Genomic DNA, 12,673 nt, shown 5'->3' with positions numbered 1-12,673 from the left:
AATAAAGTTTACATAGTTAATAAGCAATAGAATGGTATCATTGTTTGTAATCTGAAGTTTTGAAATAAAATAAAGGTAATAAATTCTGAATTATAAAAAAAAAGTAGCCATTCAGAAAAATCACGTAAATGTAAATTTTCGAGAAAGCTAAAGTTTAAAATCGAAATAAACATATTCACTGATGAAATGGTGTAGATGACGTCATATTGTCTGGCTGCTATAGCGTTTATCGTTCAATCGTTCAAAGAGGGCGAACGATACCAGAGGGAGAGTCGAACTCATAGATAAAAAATGAACTGACAACGCCATGACCAAAAAATACAGACAAATAATAGTACAGAAGACACAACACAGAAAACTAAAGACTAAGCAACATGAAAATGTGGTCTGAACCGGATCTTTTGATGCGTTTTGATGCTAATTAACGGGAGAATTAACGAAATGAGCTTTTTAGTCATTTATTAGGTCTTTCCACTTTTCTGTGGAAAGACCTATAATTTGTTTTCTTCTGAGTTTTATTTTTTGTATTCCGCCACATTTTTATGTTACGCTGGTTTTTTGTATTGCAAGATGTCGCTTTTAAATTTTAAATATGATATCGAACATTTATTGCGATTTTGAAACTGCTCATGTGAAGCCGACCACTTTTTATTGTAAGAGTTATCTCCCAAAACACTGTTTTTCTTGTGTGCGCAACCGTTAAAGATGACGACAAAATTAGTTCATAAAGTTGCTTGTTTTATCATCATGATCTTAAAAAATAATTTTGACCGAAACCGTCTGGAGAATCCATATGGGAGTTATTTCCCCTTTTGTATTTTTGATAAGAAAAATGTAGTTGTAACTTGAAAACCTAAAGTGGTAGAGACCTATGGTCATTTGAATTGAGGTTCGTGGTTAAAAAAAAATAAAGTCAAGGTCAAAGGCCAAGATCATGTATTAAAGTTTGATTTTGGCTAATTTTCATTTTTTTTTCAGTAACCACCAACTACTAGTATATTGACAAATAATTTTAACTAAATTTTTATTTGCGGCATGTTATAACACATAAAATTTGGTTGAAAGGGTGCAAAGGAGTTTATAAGCCCCTCTTATATTTAGAATTATGCTTATAGTAATATAACTCATGTTAAACATGTATAATATACAACTAGGGTCTTTTGATTTGATTTCCTTGGTTTATGACCTTACAATTGAGGACAAGGTCATAGGTAAATTTGACGTTCTGAATACACCTTATCGCTATTTAGTCCAATCCGGGAAAAACAGTCATTTATACAACTTCGTGTTTGGGTCAGGCCGACAAAAAAAGAGATCATCAGTAGTGAGCAGAGGGAGGAAAAACTTTAGAAAGCAATCATCAAAAATATAATAATGGAGTATGATCCACTTTTTCGAAATTAAAATTGAAGTAAAAAAATACTTAGTTTGAAGTATTTACGGTAGTTTAAACAGGTCTCATTAAAAAGTATCCTGCATGGTGAATTGTTTAAACAGGTCTCATTAAAAAGTATCATGCATGGTGAATTGTTTAAACAGGGTTCCAGATAGCTTCAACTGGATAAAAAGTTGTGTAATTTTAGAACTTATCCGGAATGGAATAAATAGCGATAAAAATTAAGGTGTATTATGACTTTTGTTTTTACTTTTAAGTAGGTAGGCATGCTAAAGCTACGGGAACCGGAAGAGACCCTGTGTAAAATGGGTTTAGCTTTTTTTGTACCGCTATATATATTTGGAATCAGTGTCAACTATCAAATGAAACCGTAATTGACATTTTTTAAACCGGAAGTAACAAATTATCTCCCGTATTAAAAAAAATTGTTTAGAAACCTCATATATCTTTAAATCAGTTCACAGTTAGATGTCACTCGACTCTGGAAATGACATTTAAAACTCAATTTCATTAAAGACCTTCTTTACTTATTCATGTATGTGTTACAAATTTTGTGCCAATTTAAATGTTATACTTTCGAATATATATGTATACTAGTAAATGAATTTTCAACTGAAACAAAAAATGTGATATAAACCTATCTAAGACGTTTGAAGATGATTTGGAACTGTTACAATCATTCAAACACTTAATATCCAAGCTTAAACAGTGGTACATTCGGTGAAAACACTTTCCCTGTGACTTTACGAAAGCCTTATTAGTCTCTTTCTACGTCGTAACTACAATCCCCTTCCATTTTATGAATGTGACCTACCGCGTTTGACTATTTACCGGATTTGCTTTTACATGAGCAACACGACGGGTGTCACGTTTGGAGCAGAATCTGCTTACCCTTCCGTAGCACCTGATTTCACCCCTAATTTTCGACGGAGTTCGTTTTGCTTGTTCTTTATTTTTCCATTTTGTGTCATGTGTACTATTGGTTGTATGTGTGTCCTTTTCCAGTCCTTTTTAGTCATGGCGTTGTCAGTTTATTTTCAATTTATGAGTTTGACTGTCCCTCTGGTATCTTTCGCCCATCTTTTCGTCCTTCCCGGTTTTTAGTAGAGTTCGTGTTGTTTCTTAATTATTATTTATAACTGTTGATGTAAATGTCCTTTTGGTTTTTGTGAGTCTTTGTTTACTCCTTGGTTTTGATTGTTATTGTCTTCTATATGTCTCGTAGCTGTGTTATCAATGGGGTAAAGAAATGCATGCCATATTACTTCAAAATAGACATAAATTATCATAACTGGCCTCTTTAAAAAAAACTTGTTTTCCTTGGAAAATAAATTAATTAGTTTTTATATGAGAAATAGAAAAGTTAATAGAGGCATTTTCTTAATAACAGATTTGGAGATATGCATCTAGACATTCAGTGTCAACATTGAAAATGAAAGGATGGACAATATTCTAAATATCACAGTTTGCATGAAACAGGAAAATAAAAAAAAACTTGAAGTTTTAAGAATGATATGCATCGTTAATCTTTAATTACAACTTATCAGTGCACCTGCAACAAGTATTTGAATTATCATGCTTTGATGAATGATGTGTCTTATCTACTTTATCTGATATTTTTTTGTAAAAGAATACCCACCGATTTAGCAACAGTGTTGATTTAATTGCTCTACTTAATTGAACGACGATATACAAGTGTATATAAATTTGTCTAAAACATTAAATGTTGCCTTCATGTTAAATTAAGACCCATTCTTACAATAAATGTGTATGCAATGTTATTATACAAAAATAAAAATTACCGCACATGCATAAAACAACCTCTGATCAAACTATATGCAACAATCCTGTGATTGTTTGTTTTTCTTTTCTTTTAATCTTATCATTATTTTTTATTAAAACTAGAGCTCCAACATGTAAAACTTGGATTAGTTCTTAACTAAGTTCTTTTTTGTGGATCTTGTTTTGCAGATATACTTTTTCTATATTCAGTTTATCTCTATCTATTATGCTACATTTTGTTCAAAATACAATAAAACGATGGAAAAGTATAGCAAAGGAAATTAACATGATTAATCAAGGGAAAGTCCATAAAAACTAACAAAATCAAACTTTCTTAACCAAAGTTGTTTTTGGCAATTTTTTAGAAAATGGTGCGTCAATGTGTCTTCCTTTATCTTTAATTTTGAATTAGCAGTTAACAGTTGGTCTAGATCTTTGATGAAATTTGCAAATTTTTAGAGTAGATTGTGATTCATCTTTAAGAATGTTGATGTACACATAGAAAGTTTTGTGTTAAATCATATTTTATTGCTGCAATTTCTAAAAAAAAAAACAAAAAACAACACCATTCTAGTATCTTGATTTTTTTCCCCAATTTTGCCAAATAGAGGGAAAAAATTCAGATAGTAGGGGAGATAACTCAGATAAAGTAATTGTTATCATAGAGAGTAGTGCGAAATTACCTATTTTAATATGAAGCAAGAAAACAAGTTCAGTGACCCCATTTTCTTTTACTTATCTAAAAGCATGTTATTAGAGCTATCTTCTCACATTTTATCTTAAAATTTTATTATGTAGTTTCCTTTTAATCACACAAAATTTGATTTTCTTATGTAGTTTCCTTTTAATCACACAAAATTTGATTTTCCATGCATAATATATACAAGATCTGACAATTGTACACAGTCAACCTGTAGCGTTTTCATTTTTTACACCACTGGGTCGATTCCTCTACTGGTGGAATATCAGTCCCCTAAGGTATTATCAGATCAGTAGTCCGTCCTTCAGTACTGACATGATTTAACAAACTTTACTTAAATTGTCTATTAAATTTTGAAATAAGTAATAAACTAAGGTTTCAACTCCTTCAGGCAAAGTTGGCTTTAGATGACTTTTGGCTATTTACTATATGTATTTTTGACATACAGCTCTTTAACGGTTTCGGTACTTATACATCTTCTATTTCAAATGTTTGGCTTTGAGCGTTCCTGATGAAGGTAAATCCAGAAAAAACGCTTCGGACACAAGAAATTCTTTAACGTTATTTTCAATTGTTTAATAAAGACGCTCCAGCCATCTTAAAATGGATTATAAAAAGAGTCGTTCAAGGCAATAACTTTTGCAATCAGTGAACTTACTATTTCGGGTTTGTTGACCTTTGCTGATGATTTTTGATTTTCAAAGTTTCCCATAAACTTCAAATTTGCTCAACACATTCAAAAGAACAGTAGTTTAGTCTGTTAAGTGCAATAACTCTATCAAGAGTCAACTGATAAGTTTATGCAGTTTTGACCCATTAGCAGATTTCTTTCGTAATTTTTTTGCTGTTTGAAATTTTCTTCATCTTTTACAGATTTCGTCAAATATGCAAAAGCTTAAAAGTCGATGTTTGCCATCTTCAAAATCGTTAGATCGTGTCATGTTGATAATTTTTCAAACAAATTGTTTTTCCTTCTTTATTATCTACTGTATTTGTTCTTTTTTGTTTCATTTAAGAAATCATGACCAACTTTATGGCAACATAGTCATAGATACAATATATTGATGTATTGAGGATGAATCGTACTTTGTGAAATTTCCCTTCAAACACAAAACTGTCCAAAATTGGTTTCATCAAACTGTTTGATTAGTTGATTGACACAATTTTTGTAACTTCTGAAGGACGTCTTTTCAAACAAACAATCGACATTCCCATGGGAAACAACTGTGTTCCTCTTCTTGTCATCATGTTATTCATATGAGGATGACAGGAATTTGTATGGAAAAAAAGTTAACTTACAACTTAGAAATCACGTCGGCGCCATGTATCGCTTTATATTAAAAAAATGATTGCTACATGCAATTGTATTATTTACAATTCAAATAACGTTAAATATCGATGCCCAAGTTAGTTTTCACCGCTAATTGTATTCTTGCATGAATGCGTAGAGTGACATTTGTTTCCACATGGTACCATAGCTTTTCTTGGGTCCTGGGTCTTTCCGATGTGTCTATGGTGTGTTCAAAAGCTCTAGATCTCCATTATTGTAACAAGACTGAAGTACATCATATCATATCATATCAATAACACGTATACGTATAAAAATTCTGAATATTGCACTGCTAATGCTAATTATATAAAGTTTCAAAAGTAAGCAAATTATTAGATTCTTTATCCTGTCGACTTTTACGTCAGTTTATAGTAAAACAGTTGACTTCTTGTGTAACAGTTCATTAACATATTTTTGGAAGTTACCTTCCCAGGCCGATATTTTGCCATGCACTCGTAATAACATTTCGGTAACGAAATAAATGTGTTTACTGTAGTGGTGAAATTTAATGTGTGAAACTGCTTACACAACTTTTTTCACATCTTTGAAAAGGAAGAACAAAAATCATTAGAGAAACAGATTCCCATGCACACTATAACGCATGTATTACAATATTTCTCCACTCTCATCAGTTAACGTGGAGGAATGTCGTTACATACTTGTTGCAGTGGAATCTTTATTTCTGCAATTGTTCCTTCTCGTTGATTATTACATGTCCCTCTTTTGACTTTACATGTCTGTTCCCTCTCATGCCACTGTAATTTTCTTGCTCAGCATATATAGCTTGTTCTGCTCTCCTTTGTCTCTCCAATTATTGTGGACATTTCTTTTATATGTAGCAACATTCCAGGAGCGCTTGGATACGAAATATACATCCCTCAGTTGATACGAAATTCCAAAGCTGGTATTTCCTATCATTTTTTCCTTGATAGAGGGTTGCTGCTCACAGGGAAGTGATCAAACCAAGTGTCCCCACTGCTGTTTTTGAAATCATCTCTTTAGATGCCATTACTAATTGGTTGATCTTTATGGATTATATGTTAATAAAAGTCGACGGATATGTTCATAATAATAAAGAAAAACGCAAAAAAGGTTGAACATCATCGTTTCGAACCAATTACTCCTATGATGAGTTGACCAACGACATATTTCGCAAATCTGTAGATCTTGTCCTGCTTTTCATTTTTACTACTTGAAGTTTCTCTTTATCTGTCATTAAGAAAAAATATTTTAAAAGAGCAATAACAACCTAGAAATTATTTATTTCTTTTTTTGTCAATCTTGTCATCCTGATTATTTTTGCATTTCAAAACTTTTGTTATTTCAAATGGTAAAGAAAACAATCAAATATTAAAACCGAAATTTAAGGACATTAACTTCAAAAACGTGTCGTCTGAAAATTTTCCCGAAATAAAGCACAGTTAGTTTTTAAATCTGCTAAGATCTTTTCTGTTTAATTTTTATCTACAACTATAACAATTGTCATGACAACAGAACATAATTCTTTTAATCCCTATTTTTTTATTTTAACACTGTCGGCATATATATCCTAATGATGATTTTAGCTACGTCAACACGGTTGTGTCGATGCACCCTGTAGTTTTAGAGGATAATCTTTTTGTAAAAGTTTACGGACGACAGTGGACTCCAAATGATAGGATCGCTCTCTATGGGTCAGATGATCTAAACAATTTTTTTTTTTATTACAATCAAAAAACAAACAAGCCTAATACCAACCTGTTTCAAGTAAAATTATTTCGATTTTTAAAAATTCAACAAATGACAGAAATTAACTTTCATCACTAATCGGTCAGCACATAAAGAAAAGAAAAAGGCGACATGATATGAGTGATATAATAAAGAACAATGAGTGGGTGATAATAGATAGATGACCAAAACCAAGGTAAAAGGCGGACAAACTAAGCCACACTTAAAAATATTTTGGTTTGCCCAAACCCTACCCAAAGGTTGAAACAGTGGGTAGGTAGGTAGGCATTTTCTTTTTTTTTTCTTCAAAAAAAGAAATTGAAATATCAGATGTTTATTAGTCTTCATGCCTATTTGATTAAAAAAAACTTCTTTATATCAGGACAATAAAAGAATTTGAGTAGGCAGCTTTTTTCTGGGTAGGTAGCGTTTGGGCAAACTATTATTTATTATGGCCTTACATAAAAACAAAAAACTGAAAAGAACACTAAAATTCAAATAACGTATCATCTGTTATGGAGCTGTTTTGAACTGTTACAGATTTTTACTCATCATATCATTTTGGAAATTATCGTTGTTCGATTGCAGAGATGGTGTGTTTACCCTGAAACAATGGTGATCTTATGGGAATGGCCTACGAGCATTACCTCTACATCATCATAGATCGTGTCTCTGTTGAAAAGTTGCCACATTGTCAATCAAACCACGTTAACCTATTGTTTCAATGAACATACTACATGGCACCAATACAAAAGATGATGTATATTCATCAATATCATTATAACAATACCAAGAGCCGCTGCAAAAAGGCTTGCATAAACGGTCGAAAGTACTGCCACCCATATATGTTGTGCTTTAGAGGGAGGTGTTAAAATGGATGATTCGTCAACAAAGTTGTTAACATTTATAATCTTACGAATCTACAAGTTTATAAATAATGATTTATAATGCATCATGTGCACGGTAATCCGTTACTGTAAAACATTTTCTTGTACGATTCCTTTTTTCAACATCATTAGATCAACATGAGAGACAATATTATCCAAATAAAGAGACTTTCCGTAAAAGAATGTTATATGTTAAAAACGAATGATGAGAGTTGGAAAACGAATGTTGATGGTAAAAAAAAGGAAACTTTTGGGATTATTTTTTTTGAATGCTGTCTGAATGTTGAAATCGAATATTGAATATTGATACCAGAATTTTGAAAAGGAGTATTTAATGTTGAAAAACAAATGTAGAACGTTGGAAATCGCATTTCAAAATTCTTATTTTATGTCATATCTTTAGTAGTAGAAGGTAAGGTCCGACTTCCTTTTTCCTGAGATAGGCTTGTGCATTGTCGTCGGATACAACTAGCGTTTTACCTGGACGGCCACGACTATCCGTGAGGGAAATATTTTGAAAATATTTAAGATGATTTACTGAAAGAAAGAATGTGCTATTATACTGTAAAGAAGCATAGAATTGCGACATGTTTGTTATTTGATGTTAGAAACAATATTGTATCTGTTATTATAAAAATACATCCCGGGCGTCCATCAGATACGGTGGGCTGGCGGCAAATTGATAGTTTGCGTTTGGTTTGCTTTCTTTATAGGCATGATAAAGTAATAATGATACTGAATGTTGAATGTTGAAATACGAATTCTTAAAATGAATACTGAATGTTGAATGTTGCATGTTGAGAACAAATGTTGAATGATGAATGAAATGCGAATATTGGAAACGAATGTTAAATGTTGAATATCGAGTGTTGAAAAAAGGAAAATACCGAAAATACCGAACTCCGAGAAATTTCAAAACAGAAAGTCCCTATTATTCAAATACATTATCAAAAGCTCAAATAAACTTATCATAGATACCAGGACTAAATTATGTATATACGCCAGACGCCCATTTCGTCTACAAAAGCCCTCATCATGCAGTGACGCTCGAATCCAAAGAAGTTAAAAAGACCAAATGAAGTATGAAGTTGAATAGCATTGAGAACTAAAATTCCTAAAAGTTTTGCCAAATACAGCTAAGGTAATCTATGCCTCTAATCTAAACACATCAAATAAATAGATAACAACTGTCATGTTCCTGACTTGGCACATGTATTTTCTGATGTAAAAAATGGTGGATTAAATAGATATTGAAAATATTTTTGGAAGTTTAATGTTGAATGATGAATATTGAACCAACTTGACTTGGTATAAAGGATATCAAGTCCAGTAACTAAGGGGGAGGGGCAATACCTTTTGTTTTAACCTGTTATGACCCTTTCCAAGGTGTTATTAATGTTATCTGAAATCAATTTAAGCTGCTAGCTGTTTATAACCCACTTTGTTAACTGTTTTCAGCATTTTTGTCTTCGGCTCAGGGATATAAACTCTAAGCCGGGAATGTCACAGTATATACCCTGTCTGAGACCTGAATAACATATAATATCTTGAAAACAAGCACATTGACCCCTATATTTTTTTTGCCCTTATGATTCCTCAATTTATTCTCTATCAATACATACTAGTTTTATGAAAAGTTATTTATTTTGAAACTGAGCAGCGAACGTCCTTAAGGGCATACGATACAGTTTTGATTCTGTATTTACAAATTCATGAAAATTTGCATATAGGCTATTTTTTACCTAATTAAATCAAATATGTAATAAAAAATATACCTTCATGTGCTACTTTTTGAGTAAAATGAGGTCGAAATTTTGCTCAAAATTCAGATTTGTGGCCGTTATTTCTTTTTCGAAAGAAAGACATAACATTTTTGTTATAAAAGATAAACACAAATTGATTTTTGTTAAATAATTGGTAATTTCTGTTTTTTATAAATATCCTAAAAACATATGCTTTTGAATTTTTTATTCAGAAATAACTCATATTTATCAAATGTTCATGAATTGAGGAAAAAACGTCACTTTTTACTGCATGTTTATCAAAATTAAAAAAAATCCTCTATTTACAGTTTTATAAAATTTGGGTCACATAATCTCCCTGCAAAATGAAACAAAATGCCGTTTTGAAAAATAGCGGTCCATGAACTCGTTTTCTAATTAAATCAGTTTGAAAGATAAAAATCAGTCGAAAAATGCATCTTTTCCCGATATGTCACAGTTTTACGTCGCGAAAATAACAAATTACGTTGGCAACGTGACATTTCCTTCCCTGTAACTGTATCGCATGCCCTTAATTAAAACGCAACGTCAATATGAGCTTAAAATGATATTCCAGCTGGTGCTCAATTAAAAAAAAAACTTGAGGCACTTGTAGCAACTTAATGTCAATTCAGACCGTTTTATTTAAAATTACTATGGAAAGGTACCAAATTGCACCGAGTACCCAAATTGCACCTATTGAGAAAAAATAGCAACGGAAATCTTACAAGATTTCCTTGAGACTAAACAATTTGTATTTTTATGATTTGATACTATGCACGCCTTTCAACATAGGTAAACATATTTAAATATACACAAAACGTTCACAGTATTTATCAACAGCTGGACTGTTTACTGAAAAAGCAAAATGTACGAAAACGTCACCATGCGACGTCATCAAAACGTCATCTTTTTAAAATTAGCAAATATGTACAATATATTTTAAGTATCCATTTCGTAAAATATGAAGAGTAAGCATGGACTCATATCCAATTGTTCAAAATATTTGAAAAAACTAAACAGAAGCTCGGTTATTAGACTTTTGACGATGTGAATTTAAGCATGAATGCAATTTAGGTACTCCTCATTACAGAATCATGGATAGTTAGTTAGGAGGTTGGTTCAAACCCATTTTTTTATGACTCAATATAGATAAAAAATAAAACTGCTGTTCCTATACAATAAAGAAGGATAGGGCTACAAAATAAACACAGTATGGACATTTTTTTCTTGATCATAAAAAACGTAGGTGAAAAAACTGTCGTATTTACACTTGTATGCAAATTTGTCCGCCATTACGTAACATCACACAGGTTCCCGTAAACTTTGACATCATAATTTAAATTATTTGACGTCACAATTTAAAAGTGATTGTTGCTTGACGTCAAAAGGTGAATTGGAGTCAATCTAAGGTCATTCGGAGGCAAGATACAGCTAAATACCAAAAGTGTGAATACGTACCGTCACGTTAAATTCAAATATTTTATTGGACAAAGCACATATGATACAATGCGTATTCCAAGATATAAACACATTAAACATGACAATTTATGCAAATACAACATAAAGAAAACATTTGAAGTACCAATTATATATATAATATCACAGTATTACATAGTATTATACTTATGGTAGACCAACTGACATTAGATTATTATTACGAGCTTCAAAAGCTTGACTTAAATAACTACATATTTGTCTGGTGTTAACTAGATTTACTGGGTTAAGTAAATAGATGTGTATTAATGTTCATTAATTATAGTTTATGTAAGTGTTTATTTCCTTACAGCTGCCATTTGTATCTTTATCTCTTATTCTTGACTTATTTATGATGTCTGCAAATTGTTTAACCGCAGTGTTTTGGAATTCTACTGTGTCATGTTATCTGATAAATCAGACGCGTCAAATTGGAGGTCACTCCTTCCCAACATCGTCTAAAGCTATCAAAATTTTTGTAATAGTAGCAGTTGAAACTTTGTATAGGATAGATATACATGTTTATTTTTGTTTGTATTTATTGACCCGCCAACCGCCCCTTTACACCTCCGAGATTGTGGTTTGTGCTTTGGTAACGTGCTATGAGGGCAATGTAATAATGGATTTTACCCATTCTTTACTTGTCACAAAATTATTACCTGAGTTCTCAGGCAGCCCTGAATAAAACGGGTAACTAGGCAGCCCTCTCGTCGGGTGAACGAATCATTTGTTTGTCCATTTGACAGTTGTTTTGGATACATGTTTTAGTGTGCAAATGTTTTTTTCACTCGAGGTTATCCGTCTCAGGTTGCAAAGTGGGCCCATACCCTCTAAGCATGGGCTGGGCCAGCGCTCAACATGCAGGTATAAAATTTAAGAGTAGGTATTAATATAATTAATATACTTGAGTTACCTATGTTTGACATGGGATGGGCCAGCGCTCAACATGTCACGCGTAGAGAGGTATAATATTTCGGAGTAACAAGTGTTCTACGAATTATGCTTCAAGCTCTTGGCAATACTCTCTTTTAAAGGCTCTCTTTGCTATTAAGTTCACATTGTTTGAGGTTTCATTCAAAAACTCTACGAGTTATGTTTCTGATAGATGTATAATCAAGCGGCTCGTAACTTTCTCCTTATGGTCTAAGTTATTTGAAGTCACATTTATACATCTACACTCTATCGTCTATTGCAGTTGCAGCGATAGATGCTCGAATAATGTGAATTTAATTTCTTGATTGATATATGTATTTAATTATTTTTTAAATACATATCTATCATAAGCATGTTGCCCGTAACGCCATATATATATATTAAATATTTTTCATTTTTGATTTATTTTGATTTTCCAATGGATAATAATAATTTATTATTATTATTATTATTATTATTATTATTATTATTATTATTATTATTATTATTATTATTTAATAATTATTATTATTAGTTTCTTAATTGAATTTACTTCATCAGTCGTTCTGGGTCTGTTTACATAACAGGTTTGATTAATACCACGGAGATGCTTCAAACATACATTTAATATTAAATCAGCTGGGGGAAGGTCATTGTTCGTTCATACTTTAGAGTGAAAGAAACACAGCACATAAATGTGTATTAATGTTCATTAATTATAGT

This window comes from Mytilus trossulus, chromosome 2, assembly GCF_036588685.1.
Source record: "Mytilus trossulus isolate FHL-02 chromosome 2, PNRI_Mtr1.1.1.hap1, whole genome shotgun sequence".
NCBI classification, from domain to species: Eukaryota; Metazoa; Mollusca; class Bivalvia; order Mytilida; family Mytilidae; genus Mytilus; species Mytilus trossulus.
Note: the sequence above shows the minus strand (reverse complement) of the source record.